A 27553-nucleotide genomic window follows, 5' to 3' on the forward strand; every position below is an offset into this window, starting at 1 on the left:
ACAAATCTTGACCCACGATCCACTGTTCCTCCCCATCTTTACAGCGCTCACCTCAGGTGCTAGGGATTCTTGGTTCGATCCCAGGCGAGTTTGTGTTGGATTACATCGCATGCGTGAGTTTTCTCGAGGTTTTCTCCATTTCTCCCACTTTCTCATTTCACCAATTCCTCATAATCATTCATCCTCCTTTAGTCCAAAGAGCATAATCTTGGGACGTAAAGCTAGAACTTTCATTTCATTTCAATAGAAATTACATATTTCTTCATGATTCTATATTTTCAAAATTTTAGTATTGCTTATAAGTGTGTAAAATAGTGCAATAATATTTAAAACACAAAACAATATTTTAATCATAACAAATATATCTTCCAAACACAGAATGGTGATACCAATTTTTCTTATGCTTTCCTCTCTCCTTCCTTTTTTTCCCATTCCACTTTGATTCTAGTATGATAAGAACATTCCGCTTCACCGTTTCGTCCCATGTTCCGATTCGTTCGTGACCGGAGCTGAGACTCCAATGTTGCACATACACTGTGATGTGAGAAATCGGAAAGGAGCGGACGAGGCCATTCCGCGTTCAGGCATTTTACTGTGCAGAAGCGATAGCAACACCTTGCCCATATCTTTGATAGTTAAGGTAACAGCAACAGATTTTTTTTTACAAAAAATAAAAAGGAAAGAAACAGTTTTAAAAGGAAGGAGTAATCTCAAAAATAGAACAAAACATTGTTTACTTCATGAAACAGAAATATATGTAAGAAAATAATTCGTGTGAAGTACGAATTTCGTATTACTTAAATGTGATTAGTTCTTTATTTTATCCAAAAGAAACAAAAAAAGTTTATCCAACTAAAAACGTTAAGCGGTTGATCACAAGTTAAACCTACTTTGTGTCAAAGAATTCATGTTTGTGTAACGAAGTTTTTTTTTTTTTTTTGTGAAGACGGTCTGACTTATCTTTGTTGAATAGCATTTGTCTAGGAGTCTATTAGCTAGCCTAGACTTTACTGTTGTATGGTGTGAACGGCAAAGGCCTCGGATGACTTTGCTGGTATCTTGTGGTAAGTACCTAATTGCTTCTTTCTAGTAATTATAGTAAATTGAATCGTTACTGTTGTGATATCTCAGTGTAGCTTTCGTTTACGCTGTGAGATTAAAGTGTTGTCTTTAAAATCTTATTTGTTTAATATCAACTACAATATAATATTGACAGTTACGAGTTTGTCTTAAAATAATATGAATACCAGAGAAAGAAAATGTGACACAAAAGTGAATAACAATATAGATCTTTTCAAGTCTTTTATGAGAGTGGTATCCTGTCGTTATGCAACGCGCATATCAATGTGGGCGTGTACACAAACAGTATGAATTGTGTCGTACGAAGGCAAAAAACACCATTCCTTTTTCACCTTTTATATGGCTTCCTTTACATCTCTACAGACATTATTCTTGTAGATATGTGTCCACATAATGTGTAAATGTCTTTAATTTCTCACATGACCACACCTATTTAAAGAATATTGATAAGAACAATTTGCAATTTTAGTATATTGTAAAAAGAACAGTTTCTTTATTTCACATGTTGTTTTAAGTGTGTCTGAAATATTTAAGCAACAGATAAATATCTTAAATACATGAAAATGTTGATTTAGGAAATTAGAAATTACATATTTTACCGTTAAAACTTTACGGTCTTTTTCATATCGGCCTTGAATATCAGAAGAAAAATATCCCTAATTACTTTTATGTTTGTACAGTATCTTCATGCGCAAACATAAATCTTTTAACGTGTTTAAATTTCACGTTTTGTCAAATACAATAGAAAAAAATTGATTGCATGTAATAAATGCTATGGTTTTGATGGTGTATTGAAACGTACACGGATCACAGATCTACAAGTAATTTTCTTGATTCAATATCAACCTCTTTGCAGTTTTCATTTCTTCATATTCTACCTTTTTTAAAATAACTGTATTACTTGCAGTCTTCATTTCTTCATATTAAGTTGTTAAAATATTTACACAATAGTAGCGGCTCTTTAGGGAAGTCCCGTCTGTAAAAAATAAACTTTTTTCGCTAGAAACTAAGGGAAAGAGCCTTGGCTAACATACTAATTCTTGGATACAACAATTATGACATTAGATAAGTTTCTTCCCTTAGTTGTAGCGATAATAGTTTGATTTTATATTAATGTAACTTCGCTTCAAACACAATAGATAATTTGGCTTATAGTTTAAAATTAAAGCAAGAATTTGTATTATACAATACAAATTTTTCTTTTTACCTAGGAATACAACTATAGTAAATTCAGCATTAAGTTTGTCTTTATTTTACTGGGATACAATTAGTGAATTATCAATTTTATCTACTACATTTTCCTCATAGCTGAGATCACAATAACAAAATATACAATGACATTTTTTGCTAAACATGTAACACGTAACATAGTTTCATGGTTAACATATATATTTTCAGAATTGAATCACACAGAAAAAATTTTATATGTTGATTTTTTAAAAAATATTTTATGTAGAATTTATTTTTCCAATCTATTGCTTCCGTTTCTTATTTTTCTTTTTATAATATTTAGAAATTTATCCGGTTTTCAAAATGTAAATTAGTCACCAGAAAAAAAATCATGTTCAGAAGATTATCTACTTGAAATGAAACGAATTATTTTTTGAACTCAATTGATTTTATTAAAGATAAAAATGAGATTTTCCATGTTTTTCTAACCAAATATAAGCTATCTATTATTTTTTAGCTTTTTTAAAATTAGATATGGGAAAATTTTCTGCAATAGAATATTAAAATATTTGACAAATGGTCTTATGAGGAAGAAAGCTCAGGTTATAATATTCTTTTATTATTATATATAATCAATTTTGACGGATTTTGTTGTTATTGAAATTTGATCTGTTATTGATAATAAGGACAACAGGACCAATAAAGTTGCTGATGCAATGATGTTCTTTCAGTTTTTGCTCATAATTATCATCATCTGTTAATATCGACACTAAGGGAAGTTTTCGTATACCTAACTAAAAAACAGAGAAAATAACTAATATTTTGTGCAATAATCTATAGAAGTCCAATGTATAGTTACAATAAACCCATTTTGCTTCAGAAAGTATTTTAGTCGAAAATCTATCTATCTCCTCTAGCATTTCATGCCGATGATAAACTTCTTTCATTCTGCTGCTGGAAATTAGTCCTCCCCGCTGGTCTAATGGCAAATAAATAAAATTAAAAGTAGCTGGCGAATATGTCTTTCGTAGACATGGTCTCCGGTTCGATTGCCGATAGGAGAACACAAATATTTAATTTCACAATAATTTATTTTCACTAAAAATTCGTCTCCTTTAGCCTAAACGGCATATCCGTTAGACGGTAAACTAAAAAATAATAATAATTTCATTTGTGGTTGAAAATTCTTTGGTTTACAATCGTGAGACATTGTTCTTCAGATAGTAGCTACAAATATTTAGAAACAAATATTATTCAATTTCTGTACATGTTTTCTCTGTGTAATATATGAGTCAAAGACGTATATAATCTTCCGGAAATACGCAAGTGTACTTAATACCTTCACCTTCTTGGTGTTCTCCCAAAATAATTTACATATAAAAGATAAACATCATTTGCTATTCCAATTAAAGAAATATGTTAGTGTATTCATTTGGAGATATTTGTAAAAAAAAAAAAAAAAAAAAAAAAAAAAAAAAAAAAAAAAAAAAACGCGTATGAAGTCCCTGTGTTGAAACAAAATATAATTAAAATACGTGATTTATTAATATTGAGCACGCGCGCCCGGCACCACATATACTGTATATAAAACTTAAGCGAATTTTTTTTTTAAATTTATGTGAATTAGTATAGAGCAGGAATGTTGGATCTACATTTGAGATAGAAATTGAGATGCTGCTATTATATTTTCATTATCTTCGTATCGTAATACTGCAAACTGTAGATACGTCAAAATATGAAGTTATACTTTCGACAAAGTAGACACTTTCATATACCTGGAATCATCATCAACAGACCAAAACTATATCCACGTAAAAACTAAATATCGAATCAAATCAGGGAATTCCTATTATTATTCAATCTAAATACTTTTATCTTCGCGAATTCTGTCGAAGAATTTGAAGCTTAAAATATATGCAACGATAATTATGCCTGTTGTGTTGTATGGTTACGAAATATGGTGGCTTACTTTGAGGGAACAATGCAGACTGAAATTATTTGAGAATAAAATCCAGAGGTAAATATTCGGACCCAAAGGGGACACGAAGGGGAATGTCAGAAACTTCATAACGAGGGTTTGCATAATTTACACCGATTACGTAATATTACTAGGGTCATCAAATCTAGGAGATTCAGATGGGAAGGTGATGTAGTCAAAATGGAAGAAAATATGAATGGTTTCAATTTTTTTCTGGAAACTCAACCTTAAAAATCCATTAGGAAGACATAGCGCACATGGGAGAACAATACGGTATTAAGATGGACCTCGCAGAAATTGGAATACAAAGCAAAAACTGAATACAGCGGGCTAAGGACAAAAGTTAATGAAGTACTTTTCTGAATGCGTTATTGAATCTCCTGGTTCCATAGGCCATAGAGTTATTTATTTATTATGTTTTCTGGTATTGAGCTATTTAATTTTATATTCTAATTGTCAACTACGTGCAGAAATGTAATATTCTGAAAATATTTCCAGCCAATATAGGAGGTTAGCATTTAAAGCAGAATATATGAACATACCGAAATGAACTTCAGACTTTCGTTTTCTTCGTTTCAATGACACTCTCTGGCTAGCAACAGTTCAAATATGTCTAACGTTTTATTTATAATATTAACACTTTTAATTTGCACTATCCACCCTACTCACTAAATTGCGATGGGACAGCGACTTTTTCTCTACATATGTAATTCTAAAAATATGGAAACTAAAGACTTTGTAAGGTTATTAGAAATGTTCACTAACTTAATCTTTTAAGTTATTTGACAGTTTAAGTATTCTTAATTCTTATATGCGCAGTTTTCAGGTACCCTGAATTCTTGCAACACACTGAACTAAACCTAATAAATAGAATATTTAATCGACGTTCAATAACTTAAAAAAAGTGTTACAGTTGATTGAAGTTTTCCTTCAATTTGTCATTCCATTGGATTGAACTTCTTGCAAACATAGCAAAATACTCTTCGAATATGAGTACCAGTCGAATATAAGAGCTCCCTGGAATTTTGTCAGTTCTGAGGATCCTTTTATTATGCGGATAAGTAGAGAAAACGTAAGCTACTACCAAGCCAACAAGTCATCATTCTCCAAAACAAATGACTTGCTAGAAGCAAGGGTTACTGGTGTTACTTCTATTCATTCTTAGAAATACTAATCGTCAAATTACTTAGTGTTATGAACTGAGAAAACAATCAATAATGGAATCTTGCATTGTCAAAACGTTGTCACAGTGTTATTAGGAATGCAACAATTTTGATGTTGGAGACCTGTATTCGATTCCTGATGAAAGTTAGGTATTAACTCCACGTTAAAGCGTGGGTCTATATCTTGTTTAAATTCATTGTTGACAGGTATTTTAAACTCTAATTAACCAATTAACTAATGAACGTGACATACTACTAAAACTTTGTATGCTTGAATCTAAGTATTAGTTAAGGTTTTTGGCTTAAGATAAGTTGAATGATGAAATAGTAAGAATTGTCTTAGCTTTTCCATTCTTATTTTCGATTGATTGATTTATTCCGATTTTTAGCGTCCCTTTCAGCATAGAGGCTATATAAGACCTCCAACTTAACGCGAGATCCGAACTACAGGTGCAACTTCCGGGAAGTAAATCAGGTCTTGTAACAAAAGCCTTTGCGTTATAGTCTCCAGCGAAGGCTGGAGCCACGAGGGAAACTCTTTTTTTTTTATTTTCGAAAAAATTCCGCAAATGATTCTTGAAAGCTACATTTAGAAATAAGTAACTAAATCTTCTTTTCTAAGTACTTGGAGCCTAGTCCATTCCTAATATAACACAACATACATAAAATACAAGGACTTTTATTTTTTTAAAAGTGCTGAATCGAAATAAGTTGCACTTCGAAACAGTGATCAATTTACGTAAGTGATGAATTCCATAAACCTTTATGTAACTTGGATTTTGTGAATTTGTAAATTACCGATGTATAACATCGTAAGAAACACATATGTATTATTATTATTATATATAGCCTATGTATATGCGCGTGAACAACAGTATTTACTCGGATATAAGATATAAAAATATGAAAAATATACAGGCTATACTTAAAGGTTCTTTTATATAGAAAACAATATATTACGTATGACATTGGTACTGCAATGCATGTCAAAAACACAAGAGCCACAGACATGTTCAGACTTGCTAGTAGTTGTTGATTTATTACGTAACAGCGAATTGGCTTATCCATCCTAGTCGATAAATTGTGATATGACAGAATTTCCGAATTCCTTGTGTACATGTAATTTAAAAAAGTGGAAACTAAAGGCTGTACAGAGCTACTAGAAATGCTTTAAATAATATTTTAGATTATTTGAATTTTTCAGCATATTTACTAATCCATGTATGCACAATGGATATTACCATATGTAAAATCATTAAATAGAACGAATATTTTCAACTTTTAATTTAATCATACATGAAAGAATTAACAATAAATCATGATACCATAATGAAGATTTATACACTTTAAGACTACCCTTTACGATTCTTACTCCGTCCCTCTCTCTGTCTTTTAATTAATAAAATGGTAGAATTATTACAATTTGAAACGTACACCACTTTTAGTTACAAATTGAGATTAAATGAATTAATAAATGTATTTTTATGACCTTGACAGTTACAGTAGTATTTACACATGTGCTCACATATGGAAAATTGATAGTTACGAAGCGATGTCAAGGTATTTTTGCAGATTGCTAAGCTTATATAAAATGTATCATGAAATATTCTTTTTCTGAAGCTGGTAATGATACAAATGTTAGATTTCTTTTTAATATTGCAGTTTGTAGTTGCTGTTTTAGCTAATAAATCCCTAGTACCACTCTGCGATGAAATAGCATTTGTTGCAGAACGAATGTTTTACATCCTGACATAGTAAATACTATTTTCTATCCTTTCTCTCGGCTGCTAGCGTTTCAGTCGCTAGTCAGATTCCATAGATTGTCATGAAATAATCCTCTGATAGCCGTGTGCATTCAACGAACTTCAAATGAGAATTTATATAAACGAGTTCAGAATTGAACTTTTTAACTTGAACGTAGTTCAAAGAATTTTGTTGTATCATTGAAAATATAAGTTCAGTTTATTTGATTCAGTACCGTAGACTAGCCAAGATCAACGAAGTTAAATCCCGAAAATTAGCCCATCAAGGTTAAACCCAGTTCATCCACTATTTGATCAAGACAACGTTTAACGTCGTTCAACAGTAACTTCGTTGGTGCACACGGCTGTTCCGCTAACTTGAGGTAATTATATCTTTGGCGGGTAATGTCTGGACGTCCTGCCGGGAGAGAGGGGTACGTCTTCTTCCAAACGGGTGGTCTGGACAAGTCATTGGGTCCCGTAAAGCAAGTGGTACCTCAGCCGAAATCTGAGACAAATAGGCAGAAATTATAGTCCCTCTAACTTTTACGGATTCCCAGAAATGGCTTCGATTTTGCCGGGATGTAGAAGTATCCTGGGACCAAAACGAAGATGTGAGCTTGCCTTAAGGCTTTGAAGCTGACACTGGGAATATCAGTAGACTCGCTAGGGTAATTCCCTTTATTAGTAGGTATGACTGGAAGATGGACTTTGGTTCATCGCGCTAATGAGCGTGTCCACGGATCTAATGGGGTGTATACGGCGTAAAAATACCTAATATTTTTATAGTATAATATAGTGTATGTTCACCTTAAATTCATAAAAGAACGAGTGATTATGGTGCTGGTTACACATTGTATTTTTTAAACGATCGAGCATATCCTACCAAAAATTTAGCATTATACCAGTGGGTGTATCCTATTACCTTTCTCCGGCAAGGTTCTGAGTATTACGTGGACAATTTTGAACGTAGCACGTTATTGCCAGTCCTTGCAATCTCGGGCCGAAATCTAGCAGTAAGAAGGTGAGTTGTAAGGTAGGGTACATATCCAACCCATCAGAGATCTACAATGTAACAAGATCCGTAATCAAGACACGTAGCTGCTAATTGATGACGTCAAGTTTAATAAATACATGCTTGCCTTGATGCCTACTATTGCCTGATACTTAATTATAAGTTTGTACGCAGGAATTTATTTCGGGAGGTGGGAATCCAGATTTAATACAATTATAATAAAATTTATAAAATAACTCTAAAATTACACTAAATTTGCAGAAAAGTCGTTATTTTGATGAGATCCTTACCCCCGGAACGCACTCCTTGCGTACGTCCTGGCTAATTTATAATGCCATTTCGTACATACATACATGCAACAATACATACTTTGAAAAAAATAGCATAGTACACTTGAATATATTTGAATGGTAAGTGATAAATGATATGGTTAAAGAAATTTCTTATTGTAGTCTGTAACCTTCACTGTTGCTCAAAGCGCGCCATCATTTTTGGGTGAACTTAGTCTTGCTTATTATTATTTTGTTTCAATGTGTTACACTGCATTACTGCATATTAACAAAATCTCTCTATATAAATGAAAACAGGTTAAATATAAAGGTATCCAAGAAAGTTCTGTCGCTTTCTTTGGAGTCTGTGTTCAATTGCCCCTCACACTGTGAGTTGAATGCGAATGGAGATAAGGCGAAGGTCAGTTGTTGGTATGAGTATATCCAACATACTACCTGGTTGTAGCAGTTCAATTACACTGCGAACTTGCGTAAGGACAGAGTGAAAATGGAACCTCCACAGAGCGTCATAAGGGCGTGCATGCTATAGGAGTTCAAACTAGAGTCAAGCGCCGCTGCAGTGGGGTGGAAGATATGCCACTCCTTTGGTGAGGGTGTCATGACTACGCGGATAGTGCAGCCGTGGTTTAACAAGTTTAAGGACGATGATGAAACACTCGAAGACGCACCACGTGCCGGAAGACCAACACATGTACAAAATGAAGATCTTTAGGCCAGACTAACTAACAGTGGCCAGACATGTGAGGAACTGGAACTACAATTCAGTGTGAGTGAAGAAACCATTCGTCAACATCTCCATCAACTTGAGAAACACTACAAGTTGGGTCGATGGGTCCCACATGATTTGACTCCAGGCCAGAAGGCAACGCGAGCAGACATGTGTGTTTCTTTGCTATCTCATCTGAGAAAGAAGCCATTTCTGGACAGGATGTTGAAATGTGATGAGAAGTGGGTCGTATACGAAGCTCCGTGGCGCCGACATCATTGATTAGCATCCCATGAAATGGTTTCAAAACAGCCGAAACTAGCACTGCACCAGAAGAGGGTCCTCCTGTGTATTTGGTGGACTCCTCGCGGCATCGTGCATCGGGAACTGCTGTCAGCTGCTCAGAGCATCAATGCAACTGTGTACTATCAGTAGTTGAGCCCTGTGCAACAAAAACTCAAAACTCTGGAGCCAGCACTTCTGAATCGCAAAGGTGTCCTCCTTTTAAGGACAACACTAAGCTCCACGTGGCTAGGATGACCCGATACACCATTCTACGCCTTGGATGGGACACACTATTGCATCCGCCATACTCCCGGAGATTTCACCATCCGATTATCACCTGTTCCATTCCTTGGACAATCACTTTACAGAACACCAGTTCAGATCCCTAATAGAGGTGCAAAATGCACTTGATAACTTGTACGCTTTACGGCCCACCAAGTTCTACCGCGATGGAATCCAGGCCTTTCAGAACGTTTGCTGAAGGTCGTCGATACTGATGGGGACTATTTTTGATCTAGGTACGTCTTAGGTGACATATCAATATTCGAAGTTGGTGGGTGAAAATGCGACAGAACTTTCTTAGTTACCTTTATAAATTGTTTACTTGTGTTTAGATCATCTGTATTTCATTCTAGTCACTGTGAATTTGTGCCTATCAGTCAGACCCGTAGCCAGAACAGTAAGACTATTTTCCTGGGGCTAACTTGAGTGCATCTTACATTTATATATCCACACCAACAAAGAACTGAAAGTTTTATGGGATCCTTGGCCTTCCTGGCTACCCCCTTGCTACAGGCCTGCTATCAGTACTGACTACAAATGATAAATTCTAAGCGACTATTTTGATTACTGCAAAAGAAATTACATATTTTTTAAAGTGCTTCTTACCAACACAAGAAAGTTTCTTTTTCATTGATTGTTCGCGTGCGTTCTCTTGCACTGGATCGATCGTAGTGGGGAGAACATGTGATTTGAATCCCACGATAACCTTTAGTTCCCAAACCTCTAAACACTCCAAGCTTTAACTTTTAATTTAGGCTGAATCAGCCTATTGTTAACCATAGAACTATGAAGATGGGTTTCAATCCAATAAGTTTTCTATAGTAGTCGAGCTCATTATAATACTGAAAATCAATGCTAACAACTACATCATCGTTTTTATTCTGCTGTTGACAGTTTGCTACCTAAGATATAACCCAATAATCCTGTGTAAGGTTAATATATATTTAAAATATAAATCATGCTGTAATAGACCTCATACTTAGTATAATAACATACGTTCTATCCCGTTTCTTCCCACTTTTGTCACTCATCTCATCATCATTATCTTCCTTAGTCTCATTGCATAATCGTGGGACGTTAAATCCAAAAAAAGTAAATAAATAAAAGAAAGTACGGTAGAGTTGCGAGAAGATAAACACTTTTCCTCCATATATGAGGGTAGATATTTGCGCATAAAGACAAACTTCACGTTAACGGTTATGTTTACACAGTCAGAAAATATTTAGAAATCACAAGCACATAATAAAGTATGAGAAGTTTGCTGGTAAACATGAGTAACGTAACCGTTACTACTAAATTGTACTCCATGAGAGACATTGTCCAGAGGTACTTACTCCTTCCAAAATGAGTGTTACCTTTACGTCCGGCCTCGTGATCAAAGATTTCTTTGCCCTGGAGACCATAAATAAATCTTCTCTGTCGATGAATTACTTTTCCTTGTAAGGCAACACAGAGAAGAGCATCCTTCCGAGGGAGGAGAGGTTCGTTCTGTCCTAAATGGGTGACCTGCGTACACGAGGCACTGGGTTCGGTAGTGAAAATGCTACCTCAGTTGAATCTGAGGTAGGCAAAGCTGGTATTGTAGCCCCTCCAAGAATTCCCAGAAATGGGTTGGATTCTGTCGGGCTGTGGTGACACAGTAGGATTCAGTACCTTTCAGTGTTGGAGCGCCTTCTGACATGAAAAGAGAAATATGAACTTTATTCAATAGTCCGGTGTCAGTACTGGAGGCCTCGGTAAAATTCTACTCTTTATTGGTGTTCTCTTCATTAGTACACACAACAAGGAAATGGGCCATGGTCCATCATTATAATGGATGTGTTCTTTCCATTATCTCTCTTTGCAAGGATTCTTGAGGCATAGACAATTTTGAACGAATAGATTAATGCCAAGTCTCGCAATCACGGATTGATTTTCGTCGATAAAGGAGCAAAGTGGCCTTTCTCGAGAACGTAATTTTGGATTATAACCAGTACCCATCCGTATTTAACCTACTTCATCTATCATAAAAATTTCCGTGCTGAATTTCTTACATTAACGACGTGAACTTCCTCAATATGGTGTATCTTGAAGTCAGTATAGCAAGTGTAACGTTAAACGAGACATTTGAAATCTCTCTCAGCTGTAAACTTATAAAAATCCAAATACACCTCCTTTACCGAAGTTTTATAATAAGATACCGACTTTTAAAGTGGGCAACTTGCTCATCCCACAACGGGAGAAAGAATACATGTAAACACCTACGTCTGTTCAGAACCACTGAATAACCTCACGGATATCGTTCGTTGCTCTTTCAATCGGATATTGCCGAATGTGTCATTTAATGTAACTTATGGAGCGCATTCAAGAATTCTGCTTAAGTGCAAATTCTTTTATATTGTGTATCATTCACTTGAGAAAATCTATTGGGAGAGATTCACTCAGAGTATGCGCCATTTACTTGTTCAAATCTACTGTAAACGGTGAATCCACTAGACACAATGTTACAAACATTAAAAATAATCAAAGTTACTATAGTTTGGGTAGTAATCAATTTCGCATTAAGAGCACAGATGATGTTATTATCCCCTCAATGTTGTAGTATCTTACAATATACATTTCTGTGTAGTGACAAGAATTATTCACTTTCCCTCCGTACTTTGCTATATGTAACAAAGAAGATATGCATATGCACAGGCTTCCCACTCCCGCAAGCTTGACTTTAAACTATGATTTTCAGTTGTGATCACAATACTCATTTTGTATATTGCAAGAGTGAAACATAATAGGGAAATTTCAAAAATAATATACATGCAGTGAAATATTATTCATATATTGGTAGTAATTTTCCTACTATATTTATCATTTTGATATTTTAAATAAAATTTATTTTGTTACTTTTGAACGACGAAACAACATATAGTGATAGTGAAAAAAAAACGAATTCGAGATTTCAACAGATTTCATAGTCCATGCATACCGAAAAAGTGATTTTTCGACGTCTGCCCTTCTCCTCGTCCTCTCATCCATTTCTTTTGATCTACAATCGCTTAGAGATCATACTGTTCAAAGTATCGAGACCAAATTTTAAAATGAAGTTTTTGTGTGATTTTCCAGCTTTTTCTCGAATTTTCTTCCTACCCCTAAAAATAAGGATAGTTTACAGAGGGGCGAAAATCAAAATCTGGATTTTCTCAAAAACTGCTCTAACGATTTTGTTTACATTTCATAAATCCATTTTCCAATAACAACCTCATACAGTAGTATAAATCATTTCTCTGGAAAAATGGAGAAGGGGTAGTTTACTCTTGGTGGTGAGTTTTTTCGGACAATTTTCTCAGAAATAACATAGGCTATTTTGTTCACTCACAAATACACGTTTCATTAATAACATGACAATATGTCGTAACTGATTTGTCCTGAAAGAATGTATGAGGAGTAGTTTATTCTTGAGGGTGAGTTTTCCCCAGATGATTATCTCAAAAACGATTCAGGCGATTTTGTTCATATTTCCTAAATAAACATGTCATTAATTTCCTATATTGTTGTATAAGTAACAGGAGAATATCAATGAGGGGTAGTTTACTTTTGGGGTGTGTCTTTTTGACAAGTTTGTGAAATACGACTTCTGTCATTTTGTCATTTTATACATAAATATTTCATTAATAGCTCTAATATACGGGTAAGTCATTTTCGTATGGAAAACTCTACAGGGGAGTTTACTTTTGGGGCTGAGTTTTCTTTGGGTGAAATTTTCCGAAAATATCTTATAACAGGGTGCAAAATTTCGAAGTTAAACGCACTCGCCAATCCAAAAATGAAGGTCACCAGTATCTCTCACGTACAAATTATGAGAGCCCCCTTCCCCCACGGCCTTTGGCTTGACAAATATAGAGATTACATGAGGGCATAAGATTTCAAAACCAGATAATTAGATTCAGGATAATCAATTTTGAATTGGATAATTCGTAATGAAGTTTTCAATTGAAGGTTGGGAAAGGAGGAGGAATTACATTACAACGTTGTTAAGGCTTCACATTCCATGTTTTCTCTCACTCAGTGACCATTATTTTCGTGCGAAACAGAAACTGCGCACCCTATGAGTTTAGGCAGAAACTACTGCTACTAAACACTGGTCACCAACTCTAAATTTCTAGTCACCAATGGCGATCTGGCAACCGTAAATTTTGCGCCCTGTCACAAGAATATGTTTCATTAATAACGGCAGCATAATATGATTTAGTTTTAAAAATTGAAGCGATGAAGTTTTGTGCTGTAACCGGTACCTTTTATACTCAATGAAATTCCGTTATGGAATGCTACTTATGTTGATAACGTTTTTATCAGGGTAATATATAAAACTTCCAAAGTGTGAAGTGATTTATATCGAAATGGGCAAATTGCATGATGAAAAATATTCAATCAACACAGAAAAAACTAAAGTTTTTAATATACGAGAATATGAATATATATTCTGTAACTGTGAGAATCTGAAATGTTGTGATTGTTGGAAACCAACCGCGATTACCAGAAATCACCGCTCTGGACTGGTGAATGTTGGAAATTGAATTTTTATTACCAGCTTTCCCCGGTGAGTTACAGTGATCATAAGATCTCTATTGCTGATTATCATTAATAGTCAGTTAAGTTATTCCTGTGTATGTTGATAATGAAGGACTATATTAGATTGGTGCAAATGAAATGTCGCTTTAACGGCTGGTGAGAAAGTCACCTTAGAAATACAACCCTGGAATGGACTAAGGTCACGCGACAAACGTCACAAACTTGAACACATCTAGTAAAAATACCTGATATCAGAAATCAGGAGGAAATGCGTTTTGAACAGGGTCGTATGATACTGCATCTTGGAGAATGTACAATAGGAAATGATTTTTCTAAGAAGCCAAATTAAGACATTCTCAACAGCAAGCCGCAGAAGAACATAAACAGTATATATGGACCAGGAATGGCGAATGACACCATGACCACCGTTGATTTGTCAAAGTGTCATTCATTCATTTCCAACAAACATGGGCATAGGCGTGACTTACGGTAATCACTACTAAAGATTTTGCTATTACCAACATTCACCGGTGAAAACTGGTAACAGAAAATGAATTTCTAGCATTCACCAGTCTAAAGTGGGGATTACTGGTAATCGCCATTTATTTCCGGTAAACACGACATTTTCGACTTTCACAGTAACAGATGGGGCACAGGCTCATAAGATTCCTAGTTGAATCACAGGCCAAGTAAGTTGTGGTGGGCAACATAAAGTAGTTTTCTTATTTTTTTCTGGTTTTCACTGGAAGATTTAGGAACTTTTCACAATAAAGGGAATGTGCAAAGGTGAAACTGGCACATTCGTTATCTTGTAATACATGGCTGATCAAAGTCGATCGCTTAATTACCCTCTGAGTATCGGGTAAAAGATGAAACTTTTGGGGAGAGAAGTTATATTATCTAAAGAGAAAACTTACACATGAATACGGAGAAACAAACGGATGGATTTTGATTCTTCTTTCTCAGCAGACTGTCTGTACTTGTGGTTATTAAACACGATACTTTGAGAAGCGAGACTAACAATCTTTGTGGTACTTGTCACTAAGTGGAGCTGGCTCAATGTAATGACTGACTATTCTGGAATAATTCGTAATAGCGACGGACAGACGCGCGTGTTGCTAAGTACCAATAAGATATGTCGTCCTCTTTTAAAACCTGTGTCCATTGTTACTGATGAACGCCTAAGATTTGTCGATCGAAATAAGTGTTTTCTTACATTATGTCACAAGAAACACTGACTTTCGAACTTTACAATAATTCATGGCTTTATTCATCAGGATGCATTTAGTGCGAAGGTTTTGAATATGATGGAAGTTATGCATATCACCATTGAAAACAGAAAATTCAGTACGCACCAGGAGTCTAACACAAGGAATTTCCGTACTGAGTTGGAACAAATTGAATCTGAATGTCAAGAATAAATGGCACCAGGTTGCTTTCTCGTGGGTAAATTTTAGAAATATATTCGTCTCTTGCGAGATTTAAGCTTACACACTTTCTCACACACACACACTCAAACATACACACACACACACAAACAAACACTTGAATAGTGGTATCATATGCTGCATGATTTTACTTAGCTGAAAAACCAAGTGCTTTTACCGGACTCAAATTCTCATCGTAATGCTTTCTAATATTCAAATTCAGGACAAAGATAAAAACATAATCTATACAGGTGTATTTTACTGCATAAATACCTTCCAATCCAAACTGAATTTTCTTCATTCCCAGCTCCATAAAAGCAAATTGATAATATCCCTAATTTAGAAATCTTTGTTAAAGGCAATGCTAATGGCAATTACATATACGACAATTTTTGCTCCAAAATAGACAATCATTTGATTTTTCAGAATGTGATCTGCTCTCCCTTTTGATATACTCAACCTATCTGGTCTCTGACGAATTGACAGTCGCCGATTTTGAGTGATCATATGAAGTACGACAACAATGTTTACTTTGTTGATTGCTATTGATAGTTTCCTTAACGTCGGTTCATCTTCAACACTGCATGGTCGTCCATCACTGCCAATGATTATTTTAGAATATTTTCTTTAATAACTGGGGCTTGAAAGAAACACTGCCAAAATACTGGTAATCCTGGTTGAGCGTGATCGGAGAAATATCCCGGAGGGACAATTTCGTGGCTCCAGAAGGAGGTGTGATTTTACATGGACCCTCCCCCCTACATTCATCACTTCTTCCTGCCATCCTTGGGTTCTTGCGTTTGGTATTGTCATATGAAGGGGCAGATTCACCTAAAGTATTTACTATATCCTGGTGAATATTGAATGTTGGCATTCCTTTTAACAGCAGACACTTTGACACTCCCGTACTTGGTTGTTTCCATTTTCCTAAATTCTGATACCTGACTCACTTGAAGAGGCTGTCAAAGACTAAAAAAATCCTTAGAACCGTGATATTTGTACAGTAAGCAGCAAAAAACCTGCAACATGAGCATGGAAGTTTATTGTGAAACGACGAAGTTCTTCGCTCCAAAATAAGTGTGCAGGGGAGGACGCCAAGGTTTCTCCTGGCTTATTCGTGCCGCTTAAATGTCATGTTGATTACCTGGGCTGTTAGGCGTAGTTTGACAATAAACTTATGTCATGTTGCAGGTTTTTTGCTGTAGACTATACATATTAGTAATATAGGTTGTACTATTGTGAAGCATTTAATGTTTCTATTTTAGCTTGATTGTTTCTCTGTTAGGCTCAGAACTTTTCAGTCACTCCTCGTACATTTTATTATAATTATGTTTATTACTTCTTGTATTATGGCCCCGCTTAGCTTAGTCGTTAATGCTACCGCCTTTGGTTCGAGTGGTCCCGGGTTCGAATCTCGGTGAGGGCATTCGATTGAAAATTTGTAACAGCTTTCTTCACCCTGAGTAAGGTTTTCCCTGGATTTTCTTCATTCACACCAGGCAAATGCGGGGATGGTACTTAAAACACAGATCCCAGGCTGCTTCCTTAATTCCTAATTCCTTTCTCCCTTGCCCGGATAGTGTGCTTGCTGAGGAACGTCACCTATCATATGTGACGGGCTTAATGCTATAAATGATGCTAATGCCTAGAAATATGTACAGGGTGTCCAATATATAATGCAACCCGGAGTTTGGGATAGTAGAACTTTTGAACCGGAAGCGGTACACAAATAATGATTATACCAAAATGAAGTCTTGTTCATGTATATATTTTTAAACTAGGAAGCAACGATTGAAGTACACTAGGAACGACACAATGTTGCTAGTTGTAACCGAAAGTGTAAATCATTTTTTTTACAAGTCACGTAAATTGACTCATAACTCATACGTATAGATTCTGTTGTCAATATTCAGTTTGTATAGTTGGAGTAGCTTGGAAACTATGGAATGGAAAAAAGAATTTTTCATTTCCACCGATAACTAATCGGATGAGGCCTCTGTAAGGGGTTACTAGGGAAAACATAGTTTTCATAAATTAACATCCTGAATTGGCTGATGTTTCAGTGCATCAAAAGGTGTGTTAAGGACCTGTCTACATTATACAATTCCTGAAAACAATGTAAAAGAAACTTTGAAATTATCATGATAAAACTTTTTCTTACATGTACCCGACAACATTGCCATTCATCACGAACTGAATTGTCAGTTCTACGGCAGATTCTGGAAGTGCCGCCGTTTTGATTCAATGAATAGCAGTGTTGCCGGGTGCATGTAAGTAAAAGTTTTATCATGATAATTTCAAAGTTTGTTTTTCATTGTTTTCAGGAATTGCGTAATGTAGACAGATCCTTAACACACCTTTTGATGCACTGAAACATCAGCACTCATGCCAATTCCGAATGTTAATTTATGAAAACCACGTTTTCCCTAGTAACCCCTTACAGAGGCCTCATTCGATTAGTTATCGGTGGAAATGAAAAATTCTTTTTTCCATTCCATAGTTGCCAAGCTACTCCAACTATACAAACTGAAAATTAACAACAGAACATCTATATGTATGAGTTATGAGTCAATTTACGTGACTTGTAAAAAAATTTATTTACACCTTCGGTTACATCTGGCAACATTGTGTGGTTCCTAGTGTACTTCAATTGTTGCTTCCTATTTTAAAAATATATACATGAACAAGGCTTCATTTTGGTATAACCATTATTTGTGTACCTCTTCCGGTTCAAAAGTTCTACTATCCCAAACTCCGGGTTGCATTGTATATTGAACACCCTGTATAAATAAAATAAAAAAAAATTACAAGTATTAAGTTATGAAGTATTTCAATATTCATTATTACTGCTTCATGTTGTAATCAATAAAATTCATTCTAGTTAATGTTATTCAAGATGTCAAGATGGTCTCTCTGGTTTAATATTGTGTAACTGTTACCATTTAATCTTGAAATTCATCTGGTGTAAGTAGAACAGACAAAGAAAGGAAGAAAGAGCAAAAACTTTGTTACATGTTCATTCTATATGACACAGGCAGACGACAAACGGTATTCTCATTCTCAAGGGATGACATTAACATAGATAATGCTAGTGAAGCTAAAACAATACATCTACTATCTCTTCACAAACAGAACAGTTTTTACTTGAATGCCGTTACATTTTGTTGAAACTAAAATATGCAGTGAAACTATGTATTTAGATCTATATCGACATTTGTAATTTTCATTTTCATCTGCGTATTAACTTTGTATTCTATTAGTAGTTGTCAAATCAGTTTCTAAATTTACCATAAATGTATGTGACATAATATCAGAGAAGACGAAATAGGTTGTTCATTTGTTGGAAGGTTTTAAGTGAATAATCCGTTGGGATTCTATCATTTTCAGTTCCCATTCCTCAAAGACCATTCAACCAAATAACCTAATTTTTATAGATTTTTCGTAATATAGTTCTGAATATGTATTATAAAATTATTCAGAATTTGGTCTGTATAAAAGTTCACTTTTGGCATACATACTGCTTTTTTTGAGAATAAAAAACAAAGAAGATACGAAAATGGGGAAAACATTATAGGATGAATATGAGGCTAAAGAAATCTGAATAACGTTACAAGAAATTGATTGGATGTAGTTGCACTTCTAATTCAAACTGTTAAATATCTTTTACAGTATTTTACAGCTTCCACATTGTTAATACTTAAAAAATAAAAATATTTTTATCATTGCTGAAAATATTAAAACTGAGCCTAAGAATGGAACAATCTGTTTATGTCTAACACTCTTAGCAATTATATTATATAAGTATTTATTGTATTATGTGTACGATAAATACTTGAGTTTTTCAATAATTCTTTATTATAAATCTATGCCCTATGCAATCTTTAAATATCACAATTTATCTTTATCATTCCACAGCTATTATATATTTACTATCAACAATATCTTAATAATAACTCATATCGTAAACTGAAACTCATACATGCATCGTAATTCTGCATCTTATTTGTCCCATTAAGGACAGTCTCATACTTGTAATTACTTCTATTCCAATCCCATTTCCAACACACATGAGTATATTATTAACACACTCGCCTTCAGAGCGGAAATCTTGGATTTTATTCCTGGTGAGAGTCCATATGGTTTAGTAATGAGCAAATGCAAGACCAAGACCAGAGTGGTCTTAGTCTTGCAGATCCAGTCTTGGTCTTGCTTGCAAGACAGTCTTGCAAGTTTTGCTTTTAAGAAATCTTATGCTTTACATAGATAAATTTTACACTGGATATAAGAGACAATAAAAGCTACGCGTATCATCGCCTGTCTTAATGCGTTAATAGTAACGGAAATGTTTTTTAAATGTAATATTGTTTGCCTTCATGCAAGTATGACGTGATAGTGTACATCATTACCGAAATTCAATACTACGTTTCGCATTAGTTTTAGGAAAATTTCACTAACATATCTTTTAGTTTACCTTCTATCTTAGGAACACAACTATTTTCTCAGGATTTCACAGAATCTAATCGTGGGCTATCGTAAATGAATCAAATGATGGCCAAAATAAATCAGACACTTAAGTTCTTGCCTTCATGGAACATTAAGTATGCGCTGTGTCGTCTTCTGCACACCATTTTAATTCATTGCCATTCTCAGTACTTCAAGTAAGTTCCAAAAGAAGACCAAAGATACACGAAGATTGTATTTGAATAACAATTACTTTTATTGCTTGCTTTTACAAAGGAGCACTCGTGCGCACAACATGTGACAACTAATAATAATGAGATTACTCATAGCCCAAGAGAGTTCTGACAGGCAGAAGCAAGTGATCAAAAGTAAAATTGCTTTCGAGATAGTGGAGCAATACATTGCTGTAGAACGAATGTATCAATGTAAACCTCCTGAGTATGAAGCATTTGGGTTGTAAATACACCCATCTGTTACATCTTACTCACTCCAAAGAAAATTTTATTTTTATTGTTAAGTTTAGTGCAAGTATTCAAATAAAAGATACGGACCACCACGTTAAAATTTCTCGCTTCAATTTCTTAAACTAACTCATTTTATGCTGTGCTTATTACTGAAACATTTATTTATGAAATACGAACAAAGTTAACGTTCTCGGAAAACTTCGTTTGAAAAAAAAACTCATCCCTAGAAGTAAACTATTTTTTGTGGACATTTTAAAAGAGAAATGTCTATCAAATAGAGTTATGAATGAAATACATGTTTATGAGGTATAAATAAAATACACTACAATTGTGAATATTTTTGTGACAAGTGATCGCGCAATATTATAAGAATATTAATGAAAAATTGGACAAAATCACCTGAGTCACTTTAGAGAGAATCATCCAAAAATAAACCCACCTCCAACAGTAAATTACCCTTTACGGATTTATTCATGAGAAATGACTTAACAAATATTGTAGGGTTATTAATGAAACATTTGATTATAAGAAACATGAAAAAGAAGGTTTTGAATTGCTTATTTATTTATTTTGAGAAGGTTGTCCGAGAAAAACTCATCCCCATGAATAAACTGCCCCTTTTGTTTCTTTTCCAAATCAGTTATGCCATATTATGAAGTTGTTATTGAAATATTTGTTTATGAAATACGAACAAAATCCCCTGAGTCGTTTTGCAGAAAATCCTTTTTTTTAAACAAAAAAAAGGAAAGAAAAACCAGATTAGTGACGGCTCTTTTGAGCACCAAGTCTATGTGAGACGTGGTTCTACAGTTTAAGGTGAAATCCAAACCCCGAAATGCGTTTAAATTTTAAGTCTTTCCCACCGAGAATCTAAGCCAGAACTCCGTGCACCAAATATGGACTCCGTGCACCAAACATCATGAAAGGCTCTTAGAAGTTGAAAAAGAGAGTGAAATGGGTTTAGAATATAAGAAAAATAGCGTAGTATGTACGTATACAAGTACATAATGAATATACCTTCACATACACGTTAAGAGTGTTTTCGTTCAACTTTCAGGTTTTTATTTCAAGTTATATAGGATATCTGCGTCTTGTCAATTTATGTATGCCTGCATAAATTTTTTTCAAAAAAAGGGGGGAAGAGAAGGAGAAAAGAAAAGTATTTTTAAACCTTTTCAGCCATGATCCGCTTTGGAATGTTAGTAAATCATCACATCAAACGAATGAATGCGCATAGTCACATACATTGCTAACCTTCTCTCTCTCTCTCTCTCTCTCTCATACGGACGAAGAGTAAATGTATATGTAGAGTTCTTGGATACCAGCACATGAAAGTATAAACAGTTTATTTGAATAGGAATTGGAGAAAACGTGTTTCTCTAGCAGCGCCGAATGACATAAAGAAGTGCGAATGACGGAAATAGAACCTCCTTTACAGACTCACGGTTTATATAATCGTCATATTCAAGCCGTATGCATATATATATATATATATATATATATATATATATATATATATGTGTGTGTGTGTGTGTGTGTGTGTGCGTGTGTGAGCTTGTGTGTTTGTATATTTTCCAATGATGTGCATCGTATGAAAGACATTTGAAAGACAGAATTTCCATTTTCCGTTACTGAACGCTGAGTCTCTGATTGCGTTCTTTGAAACTTTTATGGACTTTGAACTTCCATTTTTGAAAACCAATTATCCACTAGTATTAGTTTGATTTAAGTTTTTAAAAAGTTTGTACTTGAATTTAAAATTCTTAATTGTTCATTGTTGTTATAGTCCTTTTCATACAAAGAACTACATGAAATGCCCATTTTTCGCACTTTTATAGAAAAGTTTTGAATGCCCCTCCTCTTTTTTAACGATACGTAATTGTATCTATGTTTATTATTATTATTATTATTATTATTATTATTATTATTATTATTATTATTATTATTATTAATAAAGCTAATAATAAAGCTCAGATCAACTCAGCTTATGTTCAAAAATGCATTTCAAGAGGTGCAGTCGTTGTTCTTATGAAAAATTTAAAACTTCTTTCTCCGCTTGCGGTACACATTTCAATCAAAGAGAAAGGACACCTTGCAAAAAGCATTGCACTTCCTCGTCTGTCCGATTTGGATGATTTTTGAATATGTTGTAACTGATGACCCCGGGTTAATTTGTAAGGTCCTGGTTCGTACTTAAGTTAATCTTCAAAATAATTCAAAGCGTTTAACACTTTCTTAACTGGTTTATAATATTTGACCATGAGAAGTGTACATAATTAACTTTTCTGCACATTCAACAAAATATCTAGACCTTTATACATACACTTATTTACTCGTCAAGATGTCTACGTACATGTATATTTATTTACGACGTTGCTATAGTAACAACACCTCTTATTTTAGTTACCGATTACACAAAATAATATCTCGAAATCTCTATATGTCTTTCTTTTTCTTTATACATTATACTGCTCACATAATTCGCCTCTGATCCCTTTCTGTAAATAGGCACAGATTGCTAATGTTACATACAACGTTATCGTTGTAGATGTCGCCTCGAACGGGACTTCCATAATAGTTTTACTATGAAGGAAAGAACCCTGGGTTAGATATCATGAAACATTTACCTTTTGAATAGCCCTCATATATATAATATCACCTTTAATACACATATTCTACTTTTCCATTTATATATAATATATTATAACATTACACATTTTTTTATATTAGTCAATATATCTCAGTATTAATAACGACGAATTACAATTATCATAAGTAAGGCTATTCAAATATTAAACCTAACTGATAATTTCCTTCTAGGGTACAAATTAACTATTCCTTCATATACAAACAACACTATTTACAAACAAAGATATTCATAATATTAAATATTGATAGGATCAGAAGTTAACAAAGTTGGAACATATAAACGCATTGATGGTCATCATTTAATACATTAATAAACTTTTGAAAAATTAAAAGGTTCGATATTCATTATTCTTACTCTTTCCATATAATAAGGTGCATCTATTTGATATAAGTCTGTCATTACTTTCATAAGTTTACATTAAAATTATGATCTTTTATTTTTAAATATTTATAATAATCATATAAGTAATTATGAGAAAACCTTGCAAAAGACATGAAACACAAATTAACATTTCCTCAATTAATGTTATAAAAGGAAATTGCAGCAAAACCATAAGGAACAAATCAATAGTATTTTCAGTTAATTGCCATAAATTAATTTTAACACTTTCTTAACTGATCTTATAATTGCATATGTTTTCAACATAGATTTTAATAATAAATAGACTGAAGAACATATTAACCATAGACGTAAGCAAAAGTCAATTTAATACAAATCTGTCGGACGCATTTTTGACTATTCAAGTTATACGTTCGAAGGGTTCATTTAAGGAACACTGTATGGCACAATCTTGTGTACGTTCTTGTCTTTCATAGGATGATACCATATTTTGACTCCTATTTACAGAAATCCTGCCATCTGCAAATTGATTTTGTGAAGATCGGCGATAATTATTACTTCTACTGAAATTCCTGTTGTTATTTCTGAAATTACTAGCTCCATTTCTATAATTAGGTTGCGTTTGATTTCCGGTACCATTATAACTACTCATTCTATTATTGAAACTACGAACATTAGAATCATTTTCAGGTTGTATATCTACATTACGAACAGGAGCATATTGTGTTTGATTACGTACATAATTACCCTGACCTCTATCCTGCATCTTATTGTTATTCTGAATTACAGACTGACTCTCATAACTCTGAATGAGCATAATTAAATGGTTGAAGTTAACGCACTGAGCCGACATTAACAACTGTTGTAGTCTAATTGGCAATAAGATCCTAATTGAAGCTATAATTCGGGATTCCGGATGATTCGGATTTAATTATCTTAACTCATGATATGTCGATACTACAAATTCAGTAATACTCCGGTGTAACTTCGGATTGTAGTGGTTCGTTCGCAAAACAGCATCTCTATTCGCTACCATAAAATCGTTTTCATAATTTGACAAAAGAGCATTCTTAAAATCTGAATACGTATGAAGATTACCTCTAATAGCTTTAAACCATGTTAAGCAAGGTGGCAACAAGATATGCGGTAATAGTTTTAAGAATTGAGACTCATTTACACCCATGAGCTCGCATTCATCCTGAAATTTTTCGAGAAATGCCCTAGCGGGTATATCTCCTGGCACGCCACTAAACTTTGTGAGCGACTTTACTTCGCTAAACCGCAACTGATTACCTGTGCACGTCTTCATACCTCTACTGGAAATGTGTTTGCGCTTGGATGTTTGCCTCACTCGTTCTTCTCTGTCACTACTCTCTGCACCACTCGAAGATCCATCGAATTCCAAAGTTGTTCTGTGAGGATGATTAGATACCCAACCTGTGGCTATAGGATGATTCGTGCCTTCGGTATCCTGGAATGAAGTACCGGGAATACACCTTTCCTTGATGAAATTTACTTCATCTCGCAGTACTTTAATATGGTTTTCATGGGCATTAATTGTTGATTCTAAAACATCCATGGATTCTTGCATTTCTGTGCTCCTTTGTACAACTTTTTCTATTTTCTCTTCATACTTCTCAAGTTTTTCCACCACATGTAGGTTCATCTGATTCAACTGATGTTGCACATGCTCCCATCTGTCTTCATTACACTGATTAATTTCACTATTTTTTAGTCAGAGTCATTGGCTAACTGAGTTAATTTCTGATCCAATTTTTCTTGAATTTGTTCGAACCAGAGATGGGCACCCTCACTCATTTTTGCCCTCAAGAGGGCCGCCCTTACCCTCACTCACCCTCATTTCGGTAGATGAGGGTGAGGGTGTCTGAGGGTGAGCGTGAAAGAGTCTATTGAGGGTGAGGGTGTCTGAGGGTGAGGGTGTCTGAGGGTGAGGGTGAGGGAGTCGATTGAGGGTGAGGGTGTCTGAGGGTGAGGGTGTCTGAGGGTGAGGGTGAGGGAGTCGACTGAGGGTGAGGGTGGCTGGGAGTGAGGGTGACGGTGTCGATTGAGGGTGAGGGTGAGTGAGGGTGAGGGTGAAGGTGACGATTGGGGGTGAGGGTGGCTGAGGGTGAGGGTGAAGAAGTCGACTGAGGGTGAGGGTGGTCGAGGGCGAGTATGATGGAATCAACTGAGGGTGAGGGTGGCTGAGGGTGAGGGTGAGGGTGGCTGAGGAAATCGATTGAGGGTGAGGGGGGCTGAGGGCGTGTCTGAGAGAGACGATTGAGGGTGAGGGTGGCTGAGGGTGAGTGTGAGTCTATTGAGGGTGAGGGTGTCTGAGGGTGGGGGGAGGGAGTCGATTGAGGGTGAGGTGAAGGAGTCGACTGAGGGTGAGGGTGACGGTGTCGATTGAGGGTGAGGGTGAGTGAGGGTGAGGGTGAAGGAGTCGACTGAGGGTAAGGGTGGCTGAGGGTGAGGGTGACGGTGTCGATTGAGGGTGAGGGTGAGTGAGGGTGAGGGTGAATGTGTCGACTGAGGTGAGGGTGTCTGAGGGTGACTGTGAGGGAGCCAACTGAGGATGAGGGTGGCTGAGGGTGAGGGTGAGGGAGCCAACTGAGGGTGAGGGTGCCTGAGGGTGAGGAACTCGATTGAGGGTGAGGGGGGCTGAGGGCGTGTCTGAGAGAGACGATTGAGGGTGAGGGTGGCTGAGGGTGAGTGTGAATGAGTCTATTGAGGGTGAGGGTAAGGGAGTCGATTGAGGGTGAGGGTGTCTGAGGGTGGGGGTGAGAGAGTCGATTGAGGGTGAGGGTGAGTGAGGGTGAGGGGGAAGGAGTCGACTGAGGGTGAGGGTGACGGTGTCGATTGAGGGTGAGGGTGAGTGAGGGTGAGGGTGAAGGAGTCGACTGAGGGTAAGGGTGGCTGAGATTGAGGGTGACGTTGTCGATTCAGGGTGAGGGTGAATGTGTCGACTGAGGTGAGGGTGTCTGAGGGTGACTGTGAGGGAGCCAACTGAGGGTGAGGGTGGCTGAGGGTGAAGGTGAGGGAGTCAATTGAGGGTGAGGGTGAGTGAGGGTTAGCAAAAATGCCCATCTCTGGTTCGGACTGGTTCTTCATTTGCTCAGATTGGCTCTTAATTTGTTCTGACTGATTTCTTATCTGTTGCGCCAACTCATCATCTTTTCGTACTTGGTCCTTGATTTGCTCGGACTGATTTCTTATCTGTTGTGCCAAGTCTTTTAGAATGTCAGCGAAATTGTTACTCGGAGTCAATTCAGGATATACACTCTGTTCACCAATCATATTATTACTTTCCGTATTCATGGCCATATTTCGCTTAATTACTTTTCCACTTCGCAATATAGTAATATTAAGGTCGCGTTGAAAGCTTGCCGTTTTTACTAACCTTCGAAAAGACAATTATATAACTCCCGTGGTGAGGCACCAATTTTTGTAAGGTCCTGGTTCGTACTTAAGTTAATCTTCAAAATAATTCAAAGCGTTTAACACTTTCTTAACTGGTTTATAATATTTGACCATGAGAAGTGTACATAATTAACTTTTCTGCACATTCAACAAAATATCTAGACCTTTATACATACACTTATTTACTCGTCAAGATGTCTACGTACATGTACATTTATTTACGACGTTGCTATAGTAACAACACCTCTTATTTTAGTTACCGATTACACAAAATAATATCTCGAAATCTCTATATGTCTTTCTTTTTCTTTATACATTATACTGCTCACATAATTCGCCTCTGATCCCTTTCTGTAAATAGGCACAGATTGCTAATGTTACATACAACGTTATCGTTGTAAATTGTTTATATTAGGCCAACTCCCTATGACCAACCCTGTGAGCTCCAGAAGTCATCAAAGGTCATACCATTACGTGGACTATCCTCATTTGCCGTAGCGCAGTATAACACACAACTATTTTTTGTATGCCAAGTTTAA

The 27553-nt window shown here is 35.5% G+C and overlaps 1 protein-coding gene across 1 annotated transcript in view; it reads left to right on the forward strand.

The window, feature by feature from the left end:
* Window positions 1-571: 571 nt before the first annotated feature.
* Window positions 572-27553, forward strand: part of LOC145681844 (regulator of G-protein signaling 7-like) — a 461439-nt gene continuing 434457 nt past the window's right edge. Inside the window, exon 1 of the mRNA XM_081753452.1 lies at window positions 572-1064. The gene's annotated coding sequence lies outside the window, so the exon portion shown is untranslated. The remainder of the gene's footprint in view (window positions 1065-27553) is intronic.

Source organism: Thermobia domestica, chromosome 3, assembly GCF_964235325.1.
Source record: "Thermobia domestica chromosome 3, izTheDome1.hap1.1, whole genome shotgun sequence".
NCBI classification, from domain to species: Eukaryota; Metazoa; Arthropoda; class Insecta; order Zygentoma; family Lepismatidae; genus Thermobia; species Thermobia domestica.